The 19,444-nt window shown below is 41.1% G+C and overlaps 1 long non-coding RNA gene across 1 annotated transcript in view; it reads right to left on the reverse strand.

The window, feature by feature from the left end:
• LOC141279103 (uncharacterized) overlaps positions 1–13,615 on the reverse strand; it is a 237,233-nt gene extending 223,618 nt beyond the window's left edge. The window contains exon 1 of the long non-coding RNA XR_012332859.1: positions 13,567–13,615. This is a non-coding gene — a long non-coding RNA (uncharacterized lncRNA). The remainder of the gene's footprint in view (positions 1–13,566) is intronic.
• Between the last annotated feature and the right edge of the window lie 5,829 nt (positions 13,616–19,444).

A 19,444-nucleotide genomic window follows, 5' to 3' on the forward strand; every position in this document is an offset into this window, starting at 1 on the left:
CTAGATACTCTGACAAAAATTAATGGCCCATTCCGAAAGGATGCTGAATGGATGTGGAATAAATTTACAAGGAGTTAAAAACATTGCTGAGCTCACAATAACGGAAATCCCCAAGGGCAAAAACAAACACAAACAACCACAACAAAGTGCTTGTGAATAAAATGAGAGTAGCAAACAATCAAACGCCTTTACCAAGAACTCAGCAATTTGGAATCAATGGCTGGCCATGAAGGAAATTAGAGATTAGGACTGCCCACGTTTGAACAAAGCTTAATCTAAGGACCTGAGATGCTCTCTTCACCAACGTACCCACATAACCCCTGAGCCGCAAAACGGAAGAGTAAGCCAGGAAAAAAATACTCTGTCTGCAGCAAACGAGGTGATAAGGAAATCCGCCCATCTCTGCCACCATTGTTAGGAATAATAATGAAAACCACACTTCTTCTCTGTGTACAGGTGACCACGGACCTGCCGCCACATGGGTGTGGATATTGAGTTTATATTATCTTCATGACCAGAAAAATGCAAGCCACAGAATTAGAGAGAGCAAAGTTGTTAGTACCCCTTGGCTTTTGTTGAAAGCCAACATAAGCCCTATTCAGAGGAAAGAAGGTCAACCTTGGCCTCTCAAGAAACTCAGATTAAATTCAGCTACATAGGAATTCACACACACACAAAAAGACCAAACATACCAAGAAACAGGCTGCCATGAGTAAGACTCAATATAACAAACAAATGAACAGATAAACAAGATATATGATCCCCACAGAACCATAACTTAGAATTACCACATAAACACATAGAAAAATTGTGTATAAGATTGTTTAAAGAAATAAAAATGTTATACAAAAAAAAATTAGCAAGGACAAAAGGGATTACTCGCAATAGCGAGGAAGATTTGGGGAAAGAACCTAATAAAACTTTAAAAATAAAACGTATAAGCATTTAATTAAAAATAGATGGGTTAAAAAGCTGGTTACACACAGATAAACAGAAAATTATAAACCTGGAAAAATTATATTGAATGTGCCCAGAGAGAAAAGGAGATGGAAAGTACGAAAGGGATGTTAGGAAACGTAGAGGATGGAATGATGAGCTCTGATGTGGGCGTCTAATCAGGGTCCCTCAAGGAGAAAAGAGAACAAGAAGGCATGAGATCGGAAAAGGGCAGACCAACCTCCTTCGGGAACACAGACTCAATACACCTATACCAAATATTGGCAAACCAAATCTAGAAAAAGTTAAAAATATATAATACATCAAGACCAAGTCAGGCATCTTGTAAGTTTGTCTTAACATTAGGAAATGTTCATCCACATTTGGGATGGACCTAGAGACTGTCATACAGAGTGAAGTAAGTCAGAAAGAGAAAAACAAATATCGTATAATATTGCTTATATGTGGAATCTAGAAAAATGGTACAGACGAACTTATTTGCAAAGCAGAAATAGAGACACAGATGTAGACAACAAATTTATGGATACCAAGGGGGCAGGTGGGATGAACTGGGAGATTGGGATTGACATATATACACTATTGATACTATGTATAAAATAGATAACTAATAAGAACCTACTGTATAGCACAGGGAACTCTACTCAATGCTCTGTGGTGACGTAAATGGGAAGGAAATCCAAAAAAGAGGGAATATATGTATACATATAACTGATTCACTTTGCTGTACAGCAGAAACTAACACAACATTGTAAAGCAACTATACTCCAATAAAAATTAATAAAAAAAAGAAAATGTTCCTCCATGTTAACTCGAAAAAATTCACTACACTAATATAGTAAAAGGGAAATGATGTATGATTATCTCAATAGATGATGGAAATTGGATAAAATTCAGTATTTTAATATAAATGCTTAGAAACTTAGAAATAAAGGGAACTAACCTTATCTAATAAAGCACAACTACAAGCAACCTATAGCAAACATCATTCTTCAGGTTCAAAATTTAGAAACATTCCCTTTAAAATAAGAACCAAGTCAAGGTTGCCCTACATCACTGTTTCTATCCCACACTGTGTTGAAAGTCCTAGCCAGTTTAATAAGACAAGGAAAAATGATAACAGAGAATCAAAAAGAAGGATAACAAAATCTTCAGTTTTTGAAAATGACATGGTTTTCTATATAGAACACCCAAAAAAACTAAAAGAATGTTTGTAATTAGTAAGAGAGTATGGTAAAGTTACAGCACAAAAGTTCACTTTGTAAACATTGTGTTTCTATACACAAACACCAAATAAGAAAAAGAGGATCATTTGTTTTAAAAAGATTTGCCATGGCAACCAAATATAAAGTAACTTGGAATAAATTTAATAAAAGTTGAGAACTTTATTGAATGGCATCTAAAAAGAGTTAATGGAACGTTATAATCATAGGTAGGAAGACTATCATAAATATATCAGTTCTTTCCACTGATTTAATAAAATTCTATTAAAATCCAAACAGATTTAGTGTATGTATGCATCTGTAAAGCTGATTCAAAAGTTTTATACTGAAGATCAAGGCCAAAACAATCATCATACAAAAATTAATTAGGGTATTGTTAGTTTCTATAACAAACACATTAGATACACAATTTCACTGGCTGGCTTATTTCTCACATAAGAGTCCGGCATGGGTGGACCTGCTGATCTTACCAGCTGGCAGTCTTCCATGTGGTCCTTTGGACTCGAAGTCCCCCACAGTTAACTGGCCAATGAGGATAGAGTACAGAGAGAAACTGCTGCATTCCATCAGTGACACATATTAATCGATCTGTAAACATCTAACTGCAAGAGAGGCTGCGAACTGAAGTCCGGCAGCATGCCCAGGGAAAAGCGGAATTAGGTTTGGGGAATAGCTAGCTGACTCAGCACATCTAAAGAAAAAGAACATAGGGGAATTTACTGGATTTCATGACAATACAAAGCTTCTCCTATCTCTCATCATTTATATCTACACGTATTGAGAGAGAGAGAGATGAACTGACCCATTAAATAATTTTCAAAATTCAGAAACAAAACCACAAATATATGGAAACTTGATATATGGTGGAAGGAACATTTCAGGTAAGTAGGGAAAGGGTAATAAATAATCTCTTTATTTTTGTGTTTGTTTTTATGTATTATTTGTGTGAAAAGTATTATAAACCTATTACAGTACAGTACTATATAGCCAATTGTGTTAGTTGGGTGCCTAGACTAACTTTGTTGGACTTAAACAAATTGGACTTACAAACATGCTCTTGGAACAGAACTCGTTCGTATGTAGGGGACGTGCTGTATATACAAGAGCTTTTATACGTCAGTATGAATAAGACAAACAGGCTAATAGAAGAGTGGGTAAAGGATATAAACTGGTACACCATTTCCTAGCCACCAAATTGGTGAAAATTTTAAACCAAACAATACCAAGAGTTGGCAAGAATGTGAAGTAATAAGAACTCTTACAGACCGCTGATGAGAGTGTAATCACTTTGGATCACAGTTTATCGTAAAGTCGAAGAGATACCTCCCTACAATACAGCAAACTTTACTCCTTGGGATGCACTCAAGAAAATCTTTCATACCCATGCCCCAGGGCAAAATTCGAACTTGTCACAGCAGCATTGTATATGATTGCAAAAAACTGGAAATAAACTAAAAGTTCACTGACAAGGGGGTGGATGAATAAACTGTGCTTATTCATCCAATGGAATGCTTCACAGAGGTGAAAATTTATAAAATACCCTTACATGCATGACTATGGATGAATCTCAGAAACATAATGTTGGGTGAAAGACGCAAGTTGGAAAATTATACATACAGCACTTTTTTACACAAAGTTCAGGAACAAAACTAAGCAATATATTGTTGAAGATACATCAGTTATATAAAACTATAATGAAAAGAAAGAAGATGATAAACTCCAAGGAGAACATTTGTTGTCCCGGGCCAGTGGGGAGAGGGATATGATCAGGAAGGGGACATGGGAGGCTTCCATCATGTTAGTAACATTTCACTTCATACATAGTGTCCTGCACAGATCTTTATTCCACTTGGCTTCACACCTTACTTACCTATGTTTTTATATGTATGAAATATTGATAATTCAATTTTTAAAAACTGAAATGTATATACACACATATAATATATAAATATATATAAATATATAAGTTCAGATTCAATGGCTTGCTTAACCTTTCCACACTATATCCATCTGCAAAATATCCCTTTCCCCAAAGCAACATGAGGATGAAGCAATATAGCACACATGTTTTGGAACTATAAACACAAGCATAAGGGCTTATTTTAACATAAGTAAAGATGTACAAGGAATTTTTGTGGGTTTAACTTCTTGGCTTCGTAATTTGCTAGCTGTGTGACCTTGGGGAAGTTAATAGCTCTGAGCCTCACTTTCTTCATCTGCAAAACAGAAGTTACAGTACCTACCTCACAGGGTTGTTGAAAGGATTAAACAAAATGATGTATTTTAAGAACCTAGTTGTTTGAGTCAGAAATTGTCTGCTTGAACATTCTAAAAAATGACTCAGACTTAAGCAAAAAAAAAAAAAAAAGTGAATTTATTTTAAATATTAGTGATTTCACTTAACCTCAAAAGCTTTACGTGCATTCCTGGGACTAAAGCCAGCAACTGGAGCACTTTCAGGAAACAAGGTGGTGCTTCAGGAAGTTTCTTGGTCTCTCTGGAGCTGCACAGGCTCCTACCGCCGCCCGCTCTGACCCTGAACCTCATTCTATACCTCTTCCCTCAGGTGTGAAAAACACCCTCTCTCCCATACATACCCCCCCAAATGTCTTCAAGTTCAAGAATAAACATTGACTATCCATTCACAGTCACAAATGCAAAATCTCAGAGGAAATTCAAGTTAGGTCAGGTGTCCATCCCTGGTCCAGCCAGCTATGACCAGGGACACAGGGACCTGAATTACAAGCATGGTCACTCTAGTATCTTTGTAGAACCTGATACGGCTCAGGTGCTCGATCAATGAACTTTACAGTTATTACTGCCCCAAATGCCAGGATAAATAAAAACCATCCATTCATCCTATAACCTTGCCTTCTCATACACGTGAGATTTATCTCCCAAAGATAATTACAGCAAAACCCAAGGAAATGGGTGGTTTATCATGTTTTGCAGTACATTATTGAATTCCAAAGAATTAACCCTTAGGATGCAGTCAGAAGACTGGGATTGTTCAAATGAATTGCAAACCTAAGTTCATCCAAAGCCTCTTAAATCACAAGACCCTCAGCAGTCGCAAGTGTTGATAGGAGGTGACTGTCTCACAGGATCCCTGCGTAGAACAGACACTCAGTGAGGGGCCATTGATATAGCATGTCTTTGAACTCTTTGATGGAAGGTTTAATTTGATAAATTACTTATTTACAGGAGCACACTGTGGAGAAAAATCTTTAGAGATGCTGTCAGGCTGCTTAAACAGGAGTGGATAAACTCAGCAGGTAAGAAATGCAATGTGAGGGACTTCCCTGGTGGCGCAGTGGTTAAGAATCCTCCTGCCAATGCAGGGGACACGGGTTCCATCCCTGGTCCTGGAAGATCCCACATGCCACGGAGCCACTAAGCCCGTGCGCCCCAACTACTGAGCTTGTGCTCTAGAGCCCGCGTGCCACAACTACTGAGCCCATGTGCTGCATCTACTGAAGCCCGTGTGCTGCAACTACTGAGCTCACCCGCCACATCTACAGAAGCCTGTGCACCTAGAGCCCACACTCCGCAACAAGAGAAGCCACCACAATGAGAAGCCTGTGCACCACAACAAAGACTAGCCCCCACTTGCTGCAACTAGAGAAAGCCCGCACGTAGCAGTGAAGACCCAACGCAGCCAAAAAATAAATTAATTTTTTTAATCATTAAAAAAAAAAAAGAAATGCAATGTGAGTTAAATGTTTTGAGGGTCTCCCTTGGAACAATCAAACCTGTGATCACATGTCACCTGTCTAAGGACCACCACTCACTCATCCCAGATATCAGTGTCAGAAATCAGGGCACCATTTTCAAGGCTCATGTAGCTGGCATTTCTCCAACATCAACACCAAAGAGCTGCATCTTCACAGGCAGACATGGGATGTATCTCTGGTGAATGTGTTATGAAAAAAGTACAGTTTTTTTTTTTTTTTAGTTTAAACAACATTTTTTTAAGGTGTAAATCTTGACTCTACACTTACAAGCTGTGTGATAGTGGATGAGTTACTTAATCTCTTTAAGCTTTGGTTTCTTCATTTATAAAATGGAGACCATGGGGCTTCCCTGGTGGAGCAGTGGTTGAGAGTCCGCCTGCCGATGCAGGGGACACGGGTTCGTGCCCCGGTCTGGGAAGATCCCACATGCCGTGGAGCGGCTGGGCCCGTGAGCCATGGCCGCTGAGCCTGCGCGTCCAGAGCCTGTGCTCCACAACGGGAGAGGCCACAACAGTAAGAGGCCCGCGTACCACCAAAAAAAAAATGGAGACCATAGAACTCCTCCTTGGATGGGTAGTTATAGGGATTAAACAGGTGGATGGATACTCAGCTCCTGAGTCCATAGACCAGCAAAAACAAATATCTTTAGGAGACTGGAGGGTAACACAAATAAGTAAAGCATGGTAAATGTAAAGTCATAAAAGGTGATAAAAACTGTGGCAGATTGGCATTCAAATTCAATTTTTAAAAATGGTTTTTGAGAACAAAATCTCATTCCATCTTTAAGTTTGTGATCTGTGCCCTGGCATTCAATAAGTGTTAGCATACTGCCTTCTCTCTTCTCTTTTCTGTTCTATGCTGATAATGTGCTCCTTTTTTTTTTTTTTTTTTCCATCTATTCCAGTGATTCTTAACAGGGTAAGTTTTGAAAACTTGTGGCATTTTTGATGCTACTGGCATTTGTTGAGAAGAGAAATTAAGGGCAGTAGCTCACATAATGAAGGTGAAATCTTGCTTGAAATTATCTGAGCCTAGAACCTAATTCTGTTTTTTATGGAAACACAAGTATTTCTGCACCATTTTTGACATACACTGCATTTTCAGGAACACAACTACCAGGGAAACTGCTTTATTTGAAACTTTACCAGAAGTCCTTTGCTATGGACTGAATTATGTCTCCCCAAAAATTCCTATGTTGAAGCCCTAACCTTCAATTACTATTTTGAGATGGGACCTTTGGGAAGTAATTAAGTTTAGTTGAGGTCATGTTGGTGGAGTCCTCCTGGTGGGATTAATATCCTTATAAGAAAAGGCAAGAGAGCATGTTTTCTCTCTCCACCATGTGAGGAGACAGCAAGAAGGCAGTTGCCTGAAAGGCAGAAAGAGAGACCTTATCAGTGTCCAACTATGCTGGCACTCACATCTCTGACTTCCAGCCTCCAGAGCTGAGATATAAATGTCTGTTGTTTAAGACACCCAGTCTATGATATTTTGTTATAGCAGCCCAAGCAGACTAAGATATCCTTCATCATTTCAGAAAATGAATGAAGAATAAATGCAAGATATCCATTTTTCTCAACTTGGTCTATACATTTCAAGCAATCTCAATCAAACCCCAGCAAGTTATTTTGTGGATACAAACAAACTTATTCTAAAGTTTATATGGAGCGGTAAAAGACCCAGAGTAGCCAATACACTATTAAAGGGGAAGAATTAAGTTGAAGGACAGATGCTACCCAACTTCAAGACTTACTATAAAGCTACAGCAATCAGGACAGTGTGGAATTGGTGAAAGAATAGACATATATCAATGGAACAGAACACAGAGCCCAGAAATAGACCCACATAAATAGAGTCAACTGATCTTTGACAAAGGAGCAAAAGCAATACAATGGAGCAGAGATAATCTCTTCAACAAATGGTGCTGGAACAACTGGAAACCCACATGCAAAAAAATGAATCTAGATACATACTTTACACGCTTCACAAAAATTAACTGAAAATGGATCACAGAACTAATTGAAAAGTGCAAAACTATAAAATTCCCAGAAGATAACATGGGAGAAAACCTAGATGACCTTGGCAATGATGGTGACTTTTTAGATATAACGTCGAAGGCATGATTCATGAAATAAATAACTAATAAACTGGACTGCATTAAAATTAAAAACTGCTCTGTGAAAAACAATGTTAAAAGAATTTTTTAAAAAATTAGAAGACAAGCCACAGGCTAGGAGAAAAACATTTCAAAAGACATCTGATAAAGGACTATCATCCAAAATATACAAAGAACTCTTAAAATTCAACAATAAGAAAACAAATCACCTGATTAAAAAGTAGACTAAAGACCTTAACACATGCCTTACCAAAGAAGATACATAGGTGGAAAATAAGCATATGAAAAGGTTCTTCACAGCGTATGTCATCAAGGAAACGCAAACTAAGCAATAATGAGATACCACTATCTATCTATTAGATGACAAAAATCGAGAATACTGATAACACCAAATGCTGGTGAGGATGCGGAGCAGCAGGAACTCTCATACATTGCTGATAGGAATGCAAAATGGTACAGCTCCTTTGGAAGACAGTTTGGTGGTTTGTTATAAAACTAAACATACTCTTCCCATACAATTCAGCAATCACACTCCTTGGTAGTTACCCAAAGGAGTTAAAATGTCCACACAAAACCTGCCCACAGATGTTTATAGCAGCTTTGTTCATAATTGTCAAAATTGGAAGTAAACAAGATGTCCTTCAGTAGGTAAACGGATGAAGAAACTGTGTAACATTATTATCATTATATTATTCACCACTAAAAAGTAAGTGATCAAGCCACGAAAAGACATGGAGGAACCTTAAATGCACACTACAGAGTGAAAGAAGCCAATCTGAAAAGGCTACATACTATACGATTCCAACTATGTGACATTCTGGAGACCACGGAACTGTGGAGACAGTAGAAAGATGAGTAGTTGCCAGGCCTGGGAGGAAGGGAGACGGATGACTAGGAATAACCCAGAGGGTTTTTAGAGCGGTGAAAATACTCTGTATGACATTATAATGATGCACACAAGCCCTTACACGTTTGTTTAAACCCACAGAATGGAGAACAGCAAGAGTGAACTCTAATGTAACTATGGACTTGGGTGAATGTAATGTGTCACTGTAGGTTCATCAATGGTAACGAAAGTATCACACTGGTGGAGGATGTTGATAATGGAGAAGGTTATGCATGTGTCGGGGCAGGGAGTAAATAAGAAGTCCCGGTACCTTCCCCTCAATTTTTCTGTGAACCTACAGTTGCTCTAAAAAAAATTAAGCCTTTTTAAAAAACTCCTATGAATGAAAGTCATGCCTTTTGGGTATTTGAGTTATTGATGGAACACACAAGTAGGGTTTTGTTACTTCACTTTGAACGTGAAGAATCACATTCAAAGTGATTCTTTAAAGGTGTGTAAAGAGGTAAGCACTTGACAACTTCATTATGTCTGCCAGTATAGTCCTGCCTAAGCATTTACATTTTGAAATATGTATTAATGTATTATAAATTACTTATCTTTTATATTTTCTCTTTATTATATATGGATTTTTTATGAATATGAGTAGGTAGAGGATATCATCTATGAAAATCATTTCAGGGTGGTGAAGGGGTCATTACAAAATATTTTCTGTGAAAAGAGACAGAACTGTTAAGGTGAGAAGCCGCTTATCTAGATTTTCGCTTCAGAACCAACTCATGGAAATTGCCTTTAATCTCAGATGAGTCACCCTCAAATCCCAATGATAAACTCTACTGAAAAACCATGAAAGTAAAGGGAATCATTCATGCAGCAATAACAGTAGTGACAAAGCAATATTCAAAGACTACTGAATTTTACTGGAAAGAGTCACCAACACAAGGAAATGCAGATAAGAATTGCCCCTCTCCTGACACCGTGTGGCTGCAAGTCTTTAAGGTGAGGGATGCGTCAATTTTCTGCCTATTTGCTCCTCCACTGAGCCTGTCCTACAGCGTTACTGTTATTTTAATGTCACTTTTACTCTATAGATTTTGCAGGATAAAATTTTATTTAGTTATCACCTTTCAAAAACTAGCTGCTGTAATGAAAGGAAATCATATATTAATTAAAGAAAACTGCTTATTCTTAGAGACTGGAGCAACAGCAGCACCCAACGTAAATGCCCTTGTTTAATGCAGAAGTTCCATGTAATGATTTTGTAAAATCACCTTTGCAGCTGGGTTTTAAATGCAAAGTAACATCTCTCAATGACCTACCACATTAGTTTACAGAAAAGCTGCTTCAACCATTTCTCTTTATAGGTATAAGATAAAAGGCCCTAACTTGCAGCTGGCAAGAGAAAAATCTGATCAATCCAGCAGTTATTCCAGCTACAGAATCAGGTGGACTCGCCCGCTGAACTGACAACACCTTTTGCTGGGCTGACTGACGCTTTGATGGAGTTGCCAGTTTGGTGTACACGGGCCTCTCACTGTTGTGGCCTCTCCCATTGCGGAGCACAGGCTCCAGACGCGCAGGCTCAGTGGCCATGGCTCATGGGCCCAGCCGCTCTGTGGCATGTGGGATCTTCCTGGACCGGGGCACGAACCCGTGTCCCCTGCATCGGCAGGTGGACTCTCAACCACTGCACCACCAGGGAAGCCCTGGAGTTGCCAGTTTGGACAGTGGGGTCCCATCCTCCAGCACCCTGCAACCATACCCCCTGTTACAGGACCACAACTGACTTGACAGTGGGGTCTGGGTTTCTCAAGGCTCCTCCAGCACGCTGCAGAATGACGGAGCTTTCTGTTAAAATGCTGATTCATAGGCTCACCACAGGCTGCATCTGACTTCCTGGAATGTGGGCCCAGGAACCTGCATTTTAATCAACTTTCTAGGTTCTTCCCATACCCCTTAGAGAACTACCGGTGTAATAACCTGCTGGGGTCCCCGTCCCAGGACCGCACTATGACTTAATGGACGGCTTCTGTGTACTTTACTCACTTGCTTTTGTAGGCCACTTCCTTCAATAAAAAAATGTTGAATGTATATTTTATGACTACATCAGTATAAAGATGAATATATTAATTGATATTTATTAAAACATTTTCTCCAACCTGAGAGTTCTATTTTCTTTCTTATTGTGAAAGAACTTGAAACACTTTCGTGAGTCCCTAAAAGTATCGTGGGCCCCAGGCCCTGTGTGTGCTCTGTCTTATGGATGCATCAGCTCTACCTGCCTCGATATCCTTTTAGTCCCCACAAGCTGGGGCTATTTTTCTTCACCTCCTGTAAAACCTCCTAACAAGATGATGAGACCTACACTGGCTTTGGGAGGGTGATCTAAAGAAACAAAAATTCAAGTGATCTAAGGAAGAGGGGATGGAGAGGGAGTTATCAGGATCTCCTTGGAAGCTTTTGAAATACAGTATGTATTCTCAAAACCCTGGCTGGGGTGAGGGTGAGAAGGTCTCAAAACACCTGAGATTGATTCCCTAGCTCCTGGTTACCTCTAGAACATCTCAGGGTCAAGTATCCCGTTACTAATCAAGCCCTATCTCTATTTTTATTAATCATTCTCTGCCAGGCACCGTGCTAAGTGCTTCACACACAACATCTCATTTGATCTTCCTAACAGTATACCCCCATTCAAGAGATGAGGACACTGAGGCACAGAGAGGTCAAGTCTACTGCACAGTCACAGTGAGGAAAAGGTAGAACCGAGATTTGAACTTGAATTTCTTAGATGTCAGAGCATCCATTCTTACCCTTGCTCGCCGCTGCCCCACAGCTGTCCTCTGTTCCTTAGCCCCATTACCTCAATCCAGGTTGTGTTGTCTCCTACTGAGTCCTGCCTTGGTGACCCGCCCTCGCCCTGAAGCCAGGGACTGCTCTTGACGTTACCCTCTATTCACAGGCTGGGGTCTCCACACACTGCAGCTCCAAACTGCCCTTCATGGCGCCCCACCACCCGCCAGCCAGCACTACCACCTCTTGCTGGACCTCCCTGATGCCATACACCTGCTTAGGTTTTATTCAATTTATCATTCACCCATTCATTCAACTGACATTCAGTAAGTCTCTTTATACCAGCGGTCTGTGAGGCACTAGAATAGGACAATATTGGCCCTGCCCCGAGATGCTCAGGTCCTGCTGGAGGGAAAGTACAGATAATTGTAACACAGCCTGTGAAGAGCCCTGGCAGGAGGTAGGAGCCCAGTGCCGTGGAGGCCCAGGGATAACGGGATAATCCTGCTGGCTCTGGCCTCTCTCTCACTACCTGGACAAGCTGGATCTGCCCCCAGGCAAAGCCCTGCCCCAGATGTCTCTTCAGGTCTGGCTTTGCCATGACCCGCCAAGCTCCACAGTTGGGAAGTTCTAGAATGGTCGGGCTGCCGATCGTGTACACACATCTTAAAGGATTACCTCTTTAAAAGTGATCTTTTAAAATCCTACGTCACTCTGTACACAGGAATTTCACTGGAACGCTCCAGAGTGGAAATCAGTAAAGTCTGTCATCTCCTCAAGGGGATTTATTTAGTGAAGTACTAAAAGCCTCATTATTAAAGTGATCTCACCTTTAAGCCCGTCAAGTACCCTGAACACTAAGAACAGCAGAGAAGGTTTTCCTCTATTTTGAAGTTCAATGATTTAAGGCGGAAGTAATATTTCATGTTAAAACCACACAAATATTTTCATTAAACCTCTTCCAGTGGGGGCACTCACAGCACTTCCTGGAATCTCTCTCTACAGCACGTCTTGGGTTTTCTAGTTACATTGCCCCACTTAAGTCCCTTCGGGACACAAGCACTGTCTCACTCACCTTGGTGTTGCCCACAGCCCCGTGCGCCTGGCACAGGACACACTCCCCGAGTCAAAGAGGCAAGCTGTTGGTCCCTGGGCCAGATTTTGACCACAGAAGTGGATTCTATAGCTGACACATTGTTTTTTTAAAAGTTTTACAATTTCTCATCTTTAAAAATGTTCACAGACATCTCCAAGTTTTCTTGAAATGTATCAAAACCAGAAACGTGGACCCTGATCAACCACTGCCTGTAAGCCACTCAGGCCGAGAGTTCCCCCCTTCAGATGGGCATGGTGGGTCTCCTCGCCTCGCCTGCTTAACCCACTCCTGGGACCACCCTGCCCTGGAGGCATCCGTGTCTGTGGCCCCCGTAACCACTGCCAGTTAGAATAACTATCGCCACATCTTGCTCTCCTCAAGCCAACCCAGGTCACCCCAAAGCAAGAGACTACTGCAAAATAACAGAGACAAACGAGCACAACTGAATGGGAACATGGAGACCGAAATAGGATGTGAAAATGGAGCACAGGAACCACCTGCGGAGAAAAGGTAGTTAGGACGGGTGCAACCTGCAGCTGAAATGCCTACTTATCTCTGCATTTGGAAATATACGAACGGGACACGCTGAGTTTAACGAGAAGGCTTGGAGATAAGGACAGAATCTCCACAGTCTGGGCACTGGAGAGCCGCCACACAGCACCCCGCCTAACTCAGAACGAGGCGCTCCCGGCCTCTCCAGGCAGACGCAGCCCTGCGCGAGTCCCCACTGCACCACGCTCAGGCAGGCAGGAAGTCTCCGAAGCCTGCAGTTTGGATCTCACCAGCCCGTCCCCGCCAAACTGACTAACCTTGCCCTTTCTCTTGGCCTTGGTTAAAGTTCTCAGACGTCCGCGTTTCCTCTCTCCGCGTTGTGAGACATCACACATCGGCTGGGTTCCCCCCGGCCGGGGGCTCGAAGAGATGGCGGCTGCACGGGTTCGGCTCCCGGATTAGCGAGCGTCAGTAATGGGACGCAGGGTCAAGGGTCATTACGTACCCGCCGTCTCTCTAAACAGCTGTAACAATCTACAAAGAATGAGGCTGAGCCCACGTGAATGTCATACCGCCTAATCCGCTTCAGATGCACAGGGAACAGATTTTCACACAACAGAAGACGCACACAGACACACACACGTTGCAACTTGCTCACTCTCTGGATTTTACAATGGAATATTAAGAGTCAAGGGCTGTTGTCTTTTAGAAATTATAACTTTGCAGGTCCAGGCTACCTAAGAAGAAGTGTAGAGATTGGCATCCGTGGCGTACCATTCCAGCCCCCATGCCTTTCCCCATATTGTCTCTGCTCTTAAAACGCCCTCACCTGCCTTCCATCATCTATCAATGAAAGCAGGGTTAAAGCAGCTGTGTAATACCTTGTACTGGCACCGTGCCTGGCCTAACCTGAAAGACCATGACCCATCCACAGGCAAGAGAGCAGAGCTTTTCAAAGACACTGTGCTAGCCAAACAAAACATCCTCTGCACTCCTGGACACACGTGTCCTCAGATCCATCCCTACCCTTCCCTGCTCTACTCTGTGTCACACGGTCCACAGCCCTGCAGCTTGCCCATGCTCCCGCATCAGCTGTTTCACACTGTTCTGCTAGTGGAAGGCTCGGATGGAATTCTGGAGAACAGGAGGGAGGGAAAAGGTCAGGCTGTTCCTCCCCACTTCTCTCTTGCTCAGGCCGCACCTCCTCTGTCATTCCACCAACCAAAGACAAGCTGCCAGGGTTCCAGCCTCCTTCAGATAACTCCAGGCCCTAGACTCTGATAACGCTGCCTTCTCCATCGTCCTTCTAACCTAGGAAGTGCAGTGCCTTCCAACTGTAATCTCTGAGTTAGCCTATGTCTTAGTCAGCTCAGGTTGCCATAATAAAATATCATAAACACAATGGCTTCAACAACAGAAATGTATTTCTCACAGTTCTGGAGGATAGTAAAACCAAAGTCAAAGTACTGGTCAATCTGGTTCCTGGTGAGGGCCCTCTTCCTGGCTTGCAGGTGGCTGCCTTTTGCTGTGTGCTCACAGGGCCTTTCTTCTCCTTGGTCCATGTTAGAAAGAGAGAATAAGCAAACTCTCTGATGTCTCTTCTTATAAGGACATTAATCCCATCATGAGGGCCCAACCCTCATGAACTCATCTAGACCTAATTACCTCCCAAAGTCCCCATCTTCAAATGCTATCACATTGGCGATTAGGTCTTTAACATATGAATTTTGGAGAGACACAATTCAGTCCACAGCATCCCGTTTGGCTTCCCAGCTACCCCTTCACCTGTGCAACCAGTGTGTGTATTACACTCCCTCTTTCTGTAATACCTAGAGTGTTTTTTATTTCCCTACTTGGTAGCTAACTTTAGACCAAGCCAGTCTACAGCCGTGACGCATACTGTGTATATATTGTCATGATACTTAACTTTCGTGAGACAAGCATGCCGATACACTGCTGATAGGGGAGTAAGTGCATACAACATTTCTGAAAGGCAATTTGGCACACTGAATAAAAGCCTTGTAATTTTCACATCATTTATCCCGGCAATTCCCAATCTAAGGGTTGATTCTAAAGAAATATTTGGATGAAAAGCCCACAGAATTACGTACAAGGATGTTTATCATGCCTTTGATTATAATAATCCAAAATTGGAAGCACTCTAAACATCTAATAATCATGTATGATTAAACAATGGTGGCACATTATGTGATGCATGATAATTAATAAATATCAGGTAATTGACTTATTGCCCCCTTATTGCAGTGGGTTTGTATGGGAGGTGATCCCACAGCCTACTCTCAAGGCTCTTCTTTCAGGGGAACCCAAATCAAAATGGGGGGATAAAAGGAAGGAAGAAGGCAAGAAGGCAATAAATCAACTACCTGATATTTATTAATTCACTGCTGTCAGCTCCCAAGAAAGAACTCTGAGCTCCTTCTACCCAGATTCCTGACTACGAGTTCCTTGTCTGAGAAAAGTGAGTGCACGTAAAGTGATCCCCATTCCTACCAGACAGGTATACCACTCTCCCCTCTGATAATATAATAATTTCCAGACATTTGGGCAAATAGCAGCTAAACTTTGATATGTGACCAAACACAGTACTGATAGGCCATGGATATCCCAAATCCATTTTTAATATTTCAGGCATCAGATGAAGGTGACACTCCACTAAACATATTGCCTCCTTTGGGTGCTTGTAGAAACCAGAGGAGTGGGGATATGAGGGTTCGGACTGGGAGTGGCGGGGAATCAACCCCATTCAGCAGCTACCCAATGTGCGGCCAGGATGTGCTGCTGCGTGGAATAAAGAAACGTCGCAGGAGAGATCGCAAAGGCCACAGAGAGACGTGTGGCCACGCATCATCTGTCCTAGAGAATGACACCGAGGACTCTGGAGAGTTCTGCCGCCTTAGGGTACAAAACGTCCCAATTTACATGCTTCAGGGAACTTCATATTGCCTTTTATGTCCCATGTGTGGTAGGCATCCAATCAAAATATGATGAACTAATTTAACCAAATGATTCTTGCTCTTTCCCTTTACAGTTCAGTCTTGGAGAAGGGTGGTGACGGTGCTGGCTGTCATTTATTAAATATGTGATCCCCAGCCCCCTCATTTCACAGTTAAGGAAACAAAAACCCAGAGAGATTAAGTGTCCTGCCCAAGATAAACAGCCGGCCATTGACAATGTTGGAACTTTGTCTCCCAAGCCAATATTTGTTCCATTATTCTCTGCTACTTCTACACTAATACGCAGATGAGACTTTAAACCTTGGGATTTCCATTGGCAATCTTAAGTAGGCTAAAGGGATAAAAATGATCCCTTCTCCTATAAAGGAAGGTGAGGAGTTCTCCTGGTCACTCTAAGCTTAAAAAATGTAACCCACTCAGTCTATGGTAATTTGTTATCATAGCCTAAACTGAGTAAGACACACACTAAGTGTTCAAAATTGGGTGCGTATTATACACCTCCTGACCATCTTGATTCAGACTAGGCACATTTCAAGTGCTCAATAACCACAGGTAGCTAGTGGCTACCACATAGGACAGTGTGGCTCTAAGGCAATGCCACTCAAATTTTAATGTCCATAGAAGAACCTGAGGATCTTGTTAAAATGCTAGTTCTGATTACCTAAGTCAGGGTAGATCCTGAGCTTCTGGACTTCTCAGAAGCTCTCAAGTCCTGCCAATTATGATGGTTCATGAAACTACATTTTAAACAGCAAAGAACTAGAATACCCTCAGTGGTGTCCCGGCATGGGTTCATGAGACTTGACTATGTGCATCTCTTCCTAAATCCATGTTCAGTGATGTCACATAGGGAGCTTAAAACCAGACATAGGGAGAGACTTTACACAATAGAAATTGGAAAACAACACAAATCAAGCGTTACCTTTTCTGGACAACTCCATTTCAGCAATTGTTGAACATTTACCAGCATATCACTGCTCATGGTCCAATGGGGAATCCCCAATTTCCAGCTCTTTTCTCAGTAATGCTATTATAGGTAATTTTTCTCCCCTCCTCGTCCCCCAGCTTCTCCTCCTTCTCCTTGTCCTTCTTCTTCTTCCTCTTCCTCTTCCTTTTAGCCTTTTCCTCCGCCTCTTCTTGCTCCTTCTTCTTCTCTTCTATAGTTATCTTTTTATAGTTAACATCTACTGTTCATGATATTTTTTTAAAAATACACTTTTTTTTTTACACAAGAAGTATACAATGTTGAGAGATAAGGGGGCCCACTTCTAGTAAATATTATGCCTTTGTCATCTAAACAAGTCTTTTAACTCTGTTACTCACTTTCCCCACCTCTAGATTGAGCATAAACACATTTTCTCCATCTGCTTAAAATATATATTTGAAGAATAAAGTGAGATGGCATCTTTGATTTTCAAGGTGACTTGACACAAACCCAAGGAAAAGAATGAAACTGATTAGCTGCTTCAGTCACCAAGAGTTCCACTGCTCTGGCGTGGCCAGGTTCTCTTCTAGGTCAGAGCTATTATTAAGGGCAGATAGAAAGTCTTCAGTTCTGAAGGGCATAGTTATCTTACTATGAATTTGCTGAACTCATATTCTTGGCCAAGACCTAGCTGTCCCTGCTGGTTAAGAAAGCCTCACTAGCCAAAACAATCTTGAAAAAAAAAGAAAAAATTATTGCATGCAATCTTCCCAATTCCAAAACTTACCACAAAGCTACCATAATCAAAACAGTGTGGCACTAGCATAAGGATGAATATACAGATCAATGAAATAGTATTAAGAGTTCAGAAATAAACCCATGTGTCTATGGCCAAATGATTCTGACACCAACACCAACACCATTCAGTGGGGAAAGAATAGTCTTTCCAATTGATGGAGTGACAACCCAAGAGCCACAAACAAAAGAATTAAGTTGGACCCCTACCTTATACTATATACAAAAATTAACTCAAAATGGATCAAATACTTAAATGTAAGAGCTAAAACTATAAAACCCTTAGAAGAAAACAGGTGTAATTATTTCTGACCCTGGATTAGGCCAACAGTTTCTTAAATATGACACCAAAAGCACAAGCAAAAAAGAAAAATAAATAAATTGGATGTCATCAAAATTTAAAACTTTTGTGCATCAAAGGATATTATCAAGAAAGTGAAAAGATAACCTAAACTATGAGAGAAAATATTCACACATTACAAATTTGATAAAGGATTCACACCCAGAATGTATAAAGGGTTCCTAAACAACAAAAATAACAATTTAATTAAAAAATGGGAAAAGGATTTGAATACACATTTCTCCAAAGATATGCAGATGGCGAATAGGCACATGAAAAGATACTCTATACCACCAATCATTCAGAAAATGCAAATCAAAACAACAATCAAACCCATTAGAATGGCTACTATCAAAAATAAACAAACAAAATAACAAGTATTGATGAGAATATATGTGAATACGTCATTAGTGAACATAGTAAAACAAACAAAAGAAAGCACTGGATTGTACTCTTTAAAAAGGTGAATTTTTTGTTATATAAATTTTCTCTCAATAAAAATGGAAAAGTAAGAAAGTATGATCCCGATAATGTCTCTGATCACATTTAATCCATTCAACAAATAGCACCAAAATTGGGGGCTGGATTTTTGGGCTGCGTACTAACCATAAAGTGCCAGGTACAACTAACACAGTCTTTGCCCTCAGGGATCGTACTTTCTTGTTTGTCCACCCATCTATCTAAGCCTCATCATCAGCCCAGACTACTATTAAGAACAAATTAACACCACGCTGCCGCGACCAGGTTTATACTAGCCCGAGATACAGTATAAATTGCTGTTGAGCCTTAATATTTCAAGTCACTTTGTGTGTGTGTATGTATATATTTATATATACATATTGTATTCGCTTTCTAGGACCACCATAACAAAGTACCACAAACAGTGGTAAACAGAAACTTGTCTCACAGTTCTAAAGGCAAGGAGTTCAAGAGCAAAGTGTCAGCAGGGCCATGCTCTCTCTCAAGGTGCTAGGAAAGGATCTGACCCAGGCCTCTCTCCTAGCTTCTGTTAGTTCCTTGTAGTGGCATAATTTGACTCTTCACATCATGTTTCCCCTGTGTGCATGGCTGTGTCCAATGTCCCCTTTTTATAAGGACTCCAGTCATATTGGATTAGGGGGTCTACCCTACTCTAGTATGATCTTGTTTTAACTAACAGT

Source organism: Tursiops truncatus, chromosome 7 (genome assembly GCF_011762595.2).
Source record: "Tursiops truncatus isolate mTurTru1 chromosome 7, mTurTru1.mat.Y, whole genome shotgun sequence".
Lineage (NCBI taxonomy): Eukaryota > Metazoa > Chordata > Mammalia > Artiodactyla > Delphinidae > Tursiops > Tursiops truncatus.